General features: G+C 31.3%; 1 long non-coding RNA gene across 1 annotated transcript; it reads left to right on the top strand.

Moving 5' to 3' along the window:
* The first annotated feature begins 1,662 nt into the window (after positions 1–1,662).
* On the top strand, positions 1,663–2,292 carry LOC139905550 (uncharacterized). Its single transcript, XR_011780416.1, has 3 exons — positions 1,663–1,984; positions 2,036–2,175; positions 2,238–2,292. It is a non-coding gene; the product is annotated as an uncharacterized lncRNA (long non-coding RNA).
* Positions 2,293–12,715: the final 10,423 nt, after the last annotated feature.

Here is a 12,715-nt window from a genome sequence, read left to right as displayed (position 1 = left end):
CCATTAAACATTTAAGTTAAATATACATAATTAGACAATTAAAATCATATAACTATTAATAATAATAAATTATAAATACAGAATATTGAAATAATAGATTGATCCAGATAATTTTTTCTTGTTCTAACATCGGAATTCAGTTAAATATGTCATAACTTTAGGTTGCAATACACAAGCGAGACGTGGAGTTTAATCAAAAAGATAATCACCCCTCTTCTTCATGTGGAAGTTGCTATATACAATTGTGCACAGGATAGATATATCTCTACCGATGAGATGTAACTAATTATTAATAATAAAGTAAATGTCAAAATCATAAAATTAGACAATAAATATATTAATAAAAAAATGTTAGAAATAAATTCATCGTAAAGATTTAGAGCAAAAGCTAATTATGTAGTAATGTCCGGCGATATTACTTCCCTATTAAGAGCACCAAAAAAGATTTTCCCCGTTATTTAGGTATGCTTATATAACAACATACTATTATCATGAAGGATATACACAATTGTTAATTATAATGCAACACCCAATGTAACTACCCTCGTTGTTGTGACCATTTAAACAGTTGTTTTGTCTTTTATGAGGTTTCTGAACACCACTTCTTGAGCCCATCAACCATAGCTAAGCCTTAAGTGATAAAAAAGTAATATTTATTGACTATGTAATATTGGAAAACCTAATTATCATACCCAAGTCTTAAGCGAAGTAAGTAGTCTCAGACAAACTAGTTGCAAACCATCCAAAGCTACTACCCCGTTGTTGTGACCATTTAAGCAGTTGTTTTTGCCCTTTACTGAGTTGTGTATCATAATTTTTTGATATGTTTAGCTAAAATAGAATCATATTTTATGGTACGATTTAAAAAAATTGAATACTTACTGTTAGATAGTACAAAATTCAGAGTTCCATTTCGATATTCGTAAATACTTTTAAACATAACTGAAAATTTGGTCTTGACTCAAAACATTTTTATATGTATTTCTATAAATGACATCAGTAACAACATCCTCCATTAATTTAATGATGGTTTCTCGGGAAGGGATAAATTTACCCTTGTATTTCTCCATAAATTTTTTGAACGTAGATGATTAGCAATGGATAAGGTTATATTACATGCAATAAACATCGTTGTGAGATCATAAAGATGTGATATTATTTAAATTGATTTTATGATGCCATGCGAGATATTTATTTAATTTCTACCACATTTATATCGACAAATCCGACAAACCATCTGTTTCTCATCCGGCAAGTATTTTCTTCCTAGGCCTCCAAAAATTATCACCCTTATGTATAAGTAAGGGTGATAATTTTGGTAAGAATAAAAAGCGTGATAACGAGAGAAGAGAAGAAATACTTATGCCATCATTGATTAAATAATATACATCTTCTATCAATCATGAACGTTATCATTCCTGCCTTTATTATTCAATATTAATATAATAATATTAGATGGGGATAGTCGATAGAGAACTGAATAAAATGTTAAAAATAACATCGCCTTCTGTCTGGATTTCTGAAAATGGAGGCCTAGGAATTTGGAAAATACTTGCCGGATGAGAAACAGATGGTTTGTCGGATTTGTCGATATAAATGTGCCTTTAGTCCCTGTCTAGAATTACACGCCCTCAAAATCCTCATCTCATAATAAAGTATCGATATTCATCTATAAAATCAATTTAACGATGAATACATCAAGTCAGACTTTAACTCTGATCTCACAACGATGCTTATTGCATGTAATATAACCTTATCCATTGCTAATCATCTACGTTCAAAAAATTTATGGAGAAATACAAGGGTAAACATATCCCTTCCCGAGAAACCATCATTAAATTAATGGAGGATGTTGTTACTGATGTCATTTATAGAAATACAAATAAAAATGTTTTGAGTCATCCACACCAAATGACGATCAAGTTATCAGTAAAAAGTATTTACGAATATCGAAATGGAACTCTGAATTTTGTACTATCTCACAGTAAGTATTCAATTTTTTTTAAATCTACCATAAAATATGATTCTATTTTAGCTAAACATATCAAGAATTATGATACACAACTCAGTAAAGGGCAAAAACAACTGCTTAAATGGTCACAACAACGGGGGTAGTAGCTTTGGATGGTTTGCAACTAGTTTGTCTGAGACTACTTACTTCGCTTTAAGACTTGGGTATGATAATTAGGTTTTCCAATATTACATAGTCAATAAATATTACTTTTTTATCACTTAAGGCTTAGCTATGGTTGATGGGCTCCAAGAAGTGGTGTTCAGAAAACTCATAAAAAGCAAAAACAACTGTTTAAATGGTCACAACAACGGGGGTAGTTACATTGGGTGTAGCATTATAATTAGCAATTGTATAAATCCTTCATGATAATAGTATGTTGTTATATAAGCATCAATAACGGGGGGAAATCTTTTTTGATGCTCTTAATAAGAAGTAATATCGCCGGACATTACTACATAATTAGCTTTTGCTCTAAATCTTTAAGATGGATTTATTTCTAACATTTATTTTATTAGTATATTTATTGTCTAATTTTATGATTTTGACATTTACTTTATTATTAATAATTAGTTAGATCTCATCGGTAGAGATATATCTATCCTGTGCACAATTGTATATAGCAACTTCCACATGAAGAAGAGGGGTGATTATCTTTTTGATTAAACTACAAGTCTCGCTTGTGTCTTGCAACCTAAAGTTATGACATATTTAACTGGATTCCGATGTTAGAACAAGAAAATATTATTTGGATCAATCTATTATTTCAATATTCTGTATATATAATTTATTGTTATTAGTTATATGATTCCGATTGTTTAATTTTGTATATTTAACATAAATGTATGATGGTATATTTTTTTAGTATGTAGATTATATTTCATTAAAGCCTTCTTTTTTAAACTTGGAACTTCAAATATACTTCGAAATACTCTCCTTTGTTGTTTCATTAGCTATTATTCTGAGAATAAGGTTCATAATTAATTAAAATTTCATAGAGTGTGACGTTTTCAAATCTACTGTAACGGATAAAAAACGTCGAAGTCAATTATACGTAGTGTATCTTCATTAAACATTTTGCTAATAAATACATTCGTTATACCCTCAAAAATCATAACAAAGTAGGCAGATGATAATCATATCAGTATTTTAAACAATAATACCATGTCTTCCCCCCCCTGCTCCTTGCACGCGGTTTTCTCTACAATATTATCAACTTTAAGTATAGCATAAATTACGGTATAAAGTAGGAATTACTCCTTTTTTAATTCTTAATTCTACTCTGGGACAACAGGAATGTTCACTTACAGGGGCTTCCGTGAGATTATATTTTGGGAGGGACTTGTTTAAAAAAAAAAATTAAAACTTGAAATTTTTGGGAAAAAATTTGAAAAAATATAGTCTTTGATCAAAAATTTAAAAATTAAGTTTGATATATGAAATTTTGATAAAAATTACAAATATTAAATTTTTTAGAAAAAAATGATCAATGATACACATCTATTACAAAAAAAAAAAATCAAAAAATAACCTAAACCTTTTTACATAAAAACATTTTTTGGAAAAAAAATTCAAAAATTAATTTTGATCGATAATAAATCCAAAGATCAACAGCTATTCACACAATCTTAATTTTATTTAAAAAAAAAATACAGTTGTACAGAAAAAACGAAATTTTTGTAAGAAAATTACAAATATTAAATTTTTTGGAAAATAATTTCATAAATCTACAGCTGTTGACATAAAATTATTTTTTTTTATAACTATTTCAAAAACCTACAGCTGTTTACAAGAAACTAATTTTTTGGGGAAAAAAATGTAGAAATACACAGATGCTCACAAAAATTTAATTTTATTTCGAAAAATTTGAATTAATGAAAATATTTTGAAAAAAAAATCAAATATTAAATTTTGTGGTGATAGCAAAAATATTTTTTTTTTTTTTTTTGGGGGGGCTATATCCCCTCGAGCCCACTCCCTGCGGACGCCCCTGGCTTATAACTCCACCATAGCTCCTCAGCGTTACTCTCCCTCATTCATAGTCGTAGTTACACTGTATACTTAACGTTATCTCCTCTAGATTGAAAGATTAATAATAACAGCTTTAGAAAATTTGAAAGCCTGTTCAGGTTGCGTCTACAAAAAGTCTTGCACTTTTCCAAAGTCTTATTTATTTTTCACCAATAACCAAGTGTAATAAATATTCTAATTTTTGGAATGAATACGCTTTTATTAGATATAACTAATTTGAAACATAGTTAAATAAAAAGTGTGCGAGTAATTGATGTTTAAATCAGTGTGTAGTTTTATTTCAGTTTCTTATTTAGTAAAATGTTATTAAAATTAGATTGAACTTTAAACTCTTATATCTCTGAATTAAAGAACCTAATAATCTCAAACTTTTAGATTTTTAATTTGTAAGTATTATCTACATGGATTAAGAATATAGTTAATTCCTGTAATCTTATTGGCTTGCAATTACCCATATTGGTAATAATATTAAATTTTAAGGCAATGAGGATACAGGGATTTCTTTAAAACATTTTTTGGATATTTTCTGGCATAAAAATCATTAAAAAAAAAAAAAAAAATAATACCGCAAAATTAAATTAGAAAAATCTAGATAATCTATGTAAGGGGTTATTTAATATCTTAATACAAACTTAAAACTATTATATTAATACTACTATATATTTTTTTTATTTTTTTTTGTTTACTGGTGTTATTTTCATTTATTTATTTTCGAAAACGATTGAGACTCTTAAATACCTTGAAAGCAAATGTATTATTATAATGCAAAGTTTTTTGTAAATACATAAATAAAAAAATCAAATTTCCAAATACCTTTAAGGACGTACAAAATGAAAAAAAAAAAAGATTTGGAATTTTTTCCTGAAAAATATTTTAAAAATATGTCAAAATGAATACATATTTTTTATTAGACTTAGAAAGGTTACATTTTCTTGCACGCTCTTAGAATTGTAAAATATATATACATAGCTCATTAACTAATTTATCTACACCACATTTGAAATATGTGATAAACTATGACAGACAGAAAATTTATGAAATTTTTTTGCATTCCATTCATGAAGTTCCACATATTTCATAAATGATGTACATTAATTATTTAATTAGCTATGTACATACATCATACAGTTTCACAAATAATCATTATGAAACTTTAATTTATTCAACTCATGAGCTTCTTCTTGTCTCCTTTCCGAGACGATATGTAGTACAAATATCTCCATAAAAACCGATCCTTGGGAAAAAGACAATTGCATGTTATATGGTGCCGTAAAAAAGGTTTATATTTTAGTGTGGTGTCTGATAGAATGATTATGGATGCCTCACCATTAATAGGCGATACATGATTTTATTGATTAGAATATTGAGGAGGGGACTGGCTCCCATTGTAACGGCCCTGATGGGTTGTACGCGGACTATTTCAATATTAAATTCTGTAAGCTAAGATAACTTTTTGGACATGAACTCTTTTTTAACTTTCCTGTATTTCTCAAGAAATTTATGCCCACTAAAGTATTTTATAATTGCAGGTTAATTCTGATTGTAAATATACTCACCAAAAATAATATAATTTACCTTTGAAATGTGACAACTCACCTCTCTCCTTCAAGAAAGAAGTTATCCTATCCTATTTACAAGGGTCACAAAACTTTTTTTACTGTTTTCCTGATAAATGAAAGAAAGAATGGAGCAGACCCCATAGTCATTTTGTTCAATACTTTACTTGCAAGCCAAAACGAAAGCTATAGAAAAATGACTAAATACTAAGTTAAGCATTTAATATTAATCATGGGTGAGTGGTGTACAATGAAAAAAACAAAACAATTAGAATCAACATGTATATTTACTAAAACGATATCATAGAAGTGATGTAGCAAAAATATAGTTATATACTCGGTTGAAACGCAAAACTTAAAAATGTTTCTTTCCAGTTGTGCTTTCAAGCTTTCTCCAAAATACCCTAAGGATTCTATAAAGATCACAGACGAGTTTATCCTTTCCCTGAAGTTTAAAGTTCAACTTTTTTCATGTGGGGGTAATGTCGACCGAAAATTACAACATTGACAGCTAGATAGAATTTGATAGCTGTAGATCAGCTTTATCTTCTTCAGTGAGAAAAACAACTATGTATTTCGTTTATGAGGTTGGAAAAAAACGAAACAGAAGTTTACAGCAGATAAGCCATCTCACTGTCATTGTCATCTCATTACTTCTATAAAAAAGTCATATAAATAAGAATCAATTTCTTCAAGAAAAGCTTGGAACTGATGGTGATTGAGTGCAGGTCCCCGAACGAGGTTCAAAGCAGAAACGACTGGTTTTAGCATTCAAGATATATCTAAGTGTTTCCCACAGAGTGTTTGCTGATGTATGGACAGAGCACCCGGAATCAAGGTTGTGCCCGGTCTATCGGTCCTGGTCTCGGTTGTTTCATTTCAACAGTTTTGTCTCAGTCTTGGCTCAGCTTTATTGGTCTCTGTTCCAGTCTTCAGTCTTAAGTTTTTTTAATCAGTCTCAGTTTGGTAACAGGCACTTATAATAAGGGCGTAGAAAATAACTCTGTATCAAGCAACGACATATTTAATAGGAATAACTCCGTTTCGATCCTCAAGTATACATTGAGTCCAACATGGACTTACCTTTATAACTCGTCAATATCTCCTCAGCGTTACTCTCCATCATTCATGACACACACACTTGTGGCACACTTTATACTTAAATGTTCTCTCCTCAAGAATGAAAGAATAATGTAAAATATATAACCCTGTTCAAGTTGTCAAAAAGCACTTGCTAAAAAAAAAGGCTTAGGATTTACTACACTTTTTATAACTAGGGATGTGAAAATTTGCTGAATAGAGATGAGCCACGCCTGAGATCATGTAATCTATATAAATAAAGCAAATTTTGTCTTTTCATCTGCCTGAATGTCTATATATAGTAAAGCGAATCACTGGGTGCACCGTATACAGTGCTTTATTATGTAAATGATAAACATATTTTGATATATCAAATAGAAATCAAGTCGTATTTATAAAATATTACAGGCGTGTGCATATATACTATATACACGCGCCTGCAATATTTATGCTATTTATTATTATGCTGGCTCTATGATATAGCATCCAACGAGTATACAGGGTGCACTTTATGTAGTACTCCTGGATGTAAATTAAATAAATATATTTTATAATTTTCTTTTTGTATTGCAAGCGTGTGCGTATAACTAGAGTACTGTTTCTGTTTCGGTGTTTGTATGACGGACACTGCAAGCCTTCCCCTTGACATGCATCCACCATGGATAGTCGATGGTGTTGTTATCAGGGCTGTAAAGGGGCCAAAATTGTCAAAAAAAGTTTAAAAGAACTCAAAACACTCATTCAAAAGAGTCTTCCAATGAAGATGATGGGTTGCTTTGATTGCTGGTACCAAAATTGGTCTCTCCCCCCTCATAAGGCTCTTTCCACCCACTTTTTGATAGCTCTTTGGGCAGTCTGGTGGGAAACCCTGAGATGTCTTTCATGGACCCTCATGAACTTAAGAGGATTGGCCTGGATTGTTTTCTTTAACTCCTCAGCATCCAGTTTGGCTTTTTTGACAGATTCTTTCTACCTCTCTAACGTTTTGGACTAGCTTACAGCATAAACAGTGGTTTTGGAGACGTCCAACTGCATGGAGTGCCCAAATGATAATTCGTTGATCACGTTCAAGGGTCTTTTTCTCGACTCGTGCATTAGCTAGAGAGGTCAGATTTGTTTTTTTATAACTAATTTTTTATGCTTTAATATATCGAAATATGAATTATTTTCAATCACTCAACCTTCATTAATGATTGCATTTGTAAGTTTTCCGATTTTAATGGACCCCCCCGTCATATATGCATTAATAATGTGCCTTTATTTTAAGATTTGAATAAAATATCAACGCTGATATATTGAATGAATTTTCTTTGTTTTTATTAGTGAGCGCTCCTTATACGAAAGTACTCATCAGTCATCCCATCATATATTTTTTCTTATCAAACTATTATTTTTCTTCTTTTCTTTTATTCTTGAGGAGGGAACCCATAATATGACTTGATTAAGTATATTGAGTAGTTATCGTAGGAGTCTAATCATCAAAAATTGTGAGTAATACTGAGGCTTTCTTGTGGAGTAATCTTCTATATACTAAAGAAGACCTTGACTTTTTGCCTGCACCTAATTACTCCGGGCAATTCTGGGTACTACCACTTGTAGAATTATAGTAACTTTGAGAACCAACACATCTGCTAACAAAAATAACCATAAACTATTGTGATCACTGCTAGCTGAGACTATAGAATTTACAAAATAGGGAGGATAAATTTATAACAGAATTCTCATTTTGCTCTTTCCAAAATATTTATTTCTTTAAAGTTACACTTACCACAATTTAGCCGATATTTACATGCCTTACCATGACCTTTCTCCCAATTCAAATGATAAAGAAAACTAATTAGATTATTGCTTTATCTATTAATACGAGTAATTATAGTAGTTCTTTCTATTTACAGAGAGAGAGAGAGAGAGAAACAGACAGACATAATTACACATCCCTAGATCCATTCAAACCGTAATCAAAATGCAAGAGCTTAACAACAAATTAATGAGGATCTTAATTTATTCATTTTCTATACCTTTTTGTTCTACAATTGGAATTTTTGGCAACACTTTAATTCTCTGCATTCTACACGTGAAACGAAAGGAATTCAACAATATCATGTACTTTTACATGAAGGGTCTTGCCATATCAGACATTGCCTACATCTTTTTTTGTATTCAAGTTTGTATTTTCCGTGGAGTTTACCCTCCTGACACTTGGAGGTGCAAGGATAACTGCTTTTACTTATACAACGTAGTCATTACTATGGTGAACGTATTCAGGTAAAATATATGTCATAATTAAATCATCACCCCTATAATATTATTTTGTCAAAATTTAATATTCAATTGTATTTAATTTAATGTTACGTTTGTGTATCATGTTGTATATTGTTTTAAGTAAACTTTATTTTTCACCTCACTTTCCTCTTTTCTGCTAGAAAACGATATATGTAACATTTTAGATATATCCTGTCACTTACTTTTGACTTAATATTGAAATGTTAAAAATGGAATAGGGGACTTTGTTGTCAAAATTGGTCATTTTCAGTCCAGACTCTATTATTATTTATTAATAAATAAAAATTAGTAAAATATAAATAATTTTCTAAATTTCTCAACATCTATATGTTAAAATGAAAACTATTCAAAAACCAACGTTAAAACTATATGGAACAGAGTCCAAGTTAAGTCAGAATATATACGGTTTCGAGCCCATGAAAAAATAACTCGAGTCTAAGTCTGTACTTGAGTACTGCATCTCTGTTAAGAAGGGTTCTAATTGTATGTTGCTTCGATAGGCGTGATATACTTTTATGATCTTTTTTCTAATATTATTTTATTAAAACAGTAGATTTTTTTAAAACTTGAACCAATAACATAGAAAAACAACTTTAGTTGAATCAATCTGAGACATTTTCAATTATGAAAGATAAGCTGCACTTTAGTTTTTCAAAACATTAATGACTAGACTTGTGAGCCTTCTGTTTTTTGGCGTTTCTTTTTTCGTTCAACGTTCACAGTACAGCAATGATTTCCGTTCTGTTCTACACCCCAATCATAAGGTACATCATAAGGTAATCATACATATACACTGGATGAAAGCAAATTGCGACTTCCACTTTGATAGTGTTAGGGAGGCCTCATTCGAGAAAAAGGTTTTAAGATTGTTCAACCCAATAATTCGGTGAATATTAGTGTTCAAATGAGCTAGAATTGACTAAAATCATTTCATTCATTGCCAAGATGGAGGCCAAAAGGCAAAGTATAGCCTATTTGATTCGTCCCCAGCACAACAATAGGAGAAGAGAAACTGGACCGTGGACTAGCCGAAAATTCAAAGAACTACAACTACTTCACCTACGTAGTTTCTGAGGTTCTGCCGGTCAACCAGAATAAGTTTCAAGCCTATGTGATGATACTGGGGCTACATCGAAATTAGGTCCAGTTTTGTCCCCATCCTGTTGTTAATGCACAAAAGAACTCCGTTGGTAGGCAGTGAGCGGCCATGTCCAAGGGTAACGTTGTCAAGGTCATAACAGTCTTCAGGCCCAGTCTCGAGGCCATGGTGGCTGCAGTGAGCGGCTATTTCCAGAAATAACTTTATAATGATTTTTCTTGTGAATAACATATAGTTCACTTGTTCAACACGATGTTGTTCTTGATGAGGTCGATTTTTTGTATCCTACGCTAAAAAGTAGCGTTTTGCTGTCACACACTGTATATAAATTATAACTAAAAACAAGAAATATTATGTAAATATTGCAAGATACCTAATTATTTTAGCCACATCCCACTTCGAAGGAGCATCACCTCTCTTTCACTGGACAGAAAACATCATATTTCTCAATTGCTAAAGTTATTCTGCTCTCTTCCAGGAAAATGACTTCCGGCGACATTGCTATTATAAACAATAATTAGTGGGAAACTATACTGCGGTCTTTGCAACACACAATAGCCAAATTTCCTTTTTTTTGCTTACATTCACAGCCAAATGATGAGCCTCTAATCCCATGATTAAGAATGATTGAACTGGCCAAGTTCATATGTTCAAGTTAACGTAGTCTACAAGAAACTTTCATGTTAGAGAAGATCCCTTAAAAAGTGCCCCTCAGTCCCCCTTCTGTTCCACTGTCACAAAATAGGTATCTCAAGCTTTCATCTTTGCTTTATCAGGTCTTTAAATCATTTTTCCAAAAATAAAGAAAATAATATAAACTTGGATTTCTTAAATTTTTGGTTTTTACTATTGCAACGGAACGGTAAAATCTAATTTTTAGCGTTCAGCTTTAAAAAATTATTCTGTTCCATTGATTGAACGCACGTTCCATGGAACCCTGTTCAAATTTGAGTTCCCATCACAAATTTGAACAGGGTTCCATGGAACGTGCGTTCAATCAATGGAAAGAGTTAAAATGAAGACGTCTGAAACGACGTATTCAATGAAACTTCAAAATGAATTTATTGGAAGGGATGAACATTGTATTATACCTATATGTACAAGGATGTTATATTATAATTAATTAAATGTATGTATATACTTATCACTAATACTTGAGTAATATGAATTTTAGATATTAAATAAAAATGTACATTTTGAAGAATATGTATTTTGAAGAGCCCTTCATTGTTTTTGTACACAAGATATTTTGAAAGGACTAACGCGAACATGATTCTATAGAAATAAAACAATGGTAAAAAAACATTCTTGCTTAAAACATTTTTCGATGATCCTTGGTTGACGACATCAAAGCGAATCAACAGAGGCAAGAAACTCCTTAGTCTGTTGAAGTCTGGCATGTTTCACAACATTATTTTAATAAATGAAATTTTTTTTCAATAGGGGAAGGTCCAAAAGATATTGCTCAACTTATAAAATTTCAAAAAACGACTATTGATCTTCTTACAACTGATCAGGGATATGCGCAATCATCTGCTGAATGTCTAAAAATACTCATGGGAACTCATTTCCAACAATGTAGACTCAGTACATCTTCTGGAACCTCCATGCAAGTAAATGATTTTAACATAGAGTTCTGGGATAGCAACAAGGTCAGGAAATCCATTAACTCCTTTGCCTCCCAAAAAAAGCTCGGGACCTGATGAACTGAAACCAGTTGTACTGAATCAGCTTGGGAATAGCATCATCGCCTATATCTCAGAACTTTATAATATCATCCTCACCAATGGTTATACACCAAGATGCTGGAGATAAATGAAAGTAAGTTTTCTGCTAAAACCAGTTAATAAAGATTACAGCCTGGCCAAATCCTTCAGACCGATAACTCCTTCCAACTTTATGCTTAAAGGAAATGAGCAGATTTTACACTGGGTAGTTGAAGAAGTCATTCCAACATTCTGATCACAACATGCCTAAACAAAGGTCTTATCAACTGAGACGGCCCTTTCACAAGTGACCGATACCGTAGAAAAATCCATCTATCAACAACAATGCGCACTTGTTGTCAGTTTTGACTGATTATATACAATTTAATTCAGCTGATGCAGCAATGGAAAAACTCAGTATTTTAGAGTGTATCAGATTCTGGTATAAATATTTACTAAGTACCCGTACGGTAACAGCCAAGCTTAAAGGCGAAGAAGTTTGTGTCAATTGAACCCGTCGGAGCCTAAAAGAGGGCATTCCATCGCCGGTCGTTTAGAATATGATTATGGATAGCTTACTTAGAAATTTAAAGAAGGAGCAATCAAGGTCGTTGGCTATGCACACGCTATCTTCTTTACACAAAAACCGTTTTCTGGTGAATATATCAGAAAACGGGTTTTTGGCCCAAATGGATGGCTCCATTTATTTTATGATATTATTTTTTCAGCTATACTTGCTAGGTTATAACATTAGAAAGTGTAATTCCACTTTTGTTAATGCTTTTATTAGGCCTCGTTTATATAACTATATCTTATATGTGTATATCTAAATCCTATAGGTATTAATATTTCATTTGTGCATTCATTAATATATGATATTTATTTACTTATGATTTATCTTATCTTCACTTGGGCAAATAATATGTACATTGTATAATTTATTCATGTA

Source organism: Lepeophtheirus salmonis, chromosome 5 (assembly GCF_016086655.4).
Source record: "Lepeophtheirus salmonis chromosome 5, UVic_Lsal_1.4, whole genome shotgun sequence".
Lineage (NCBI taxonomy): Eukaryota > Metazoa > Arthropoda > Copepoda > Siphonostomatoida > Caligidae > Lepeophtheirus > Lepeophtheirus salmonis.
The sequence above is the reverse complement of the archived record's forward strand: the minus strand, read 5'-3'. Positions and strand labels throughout refer to the sequence as shown.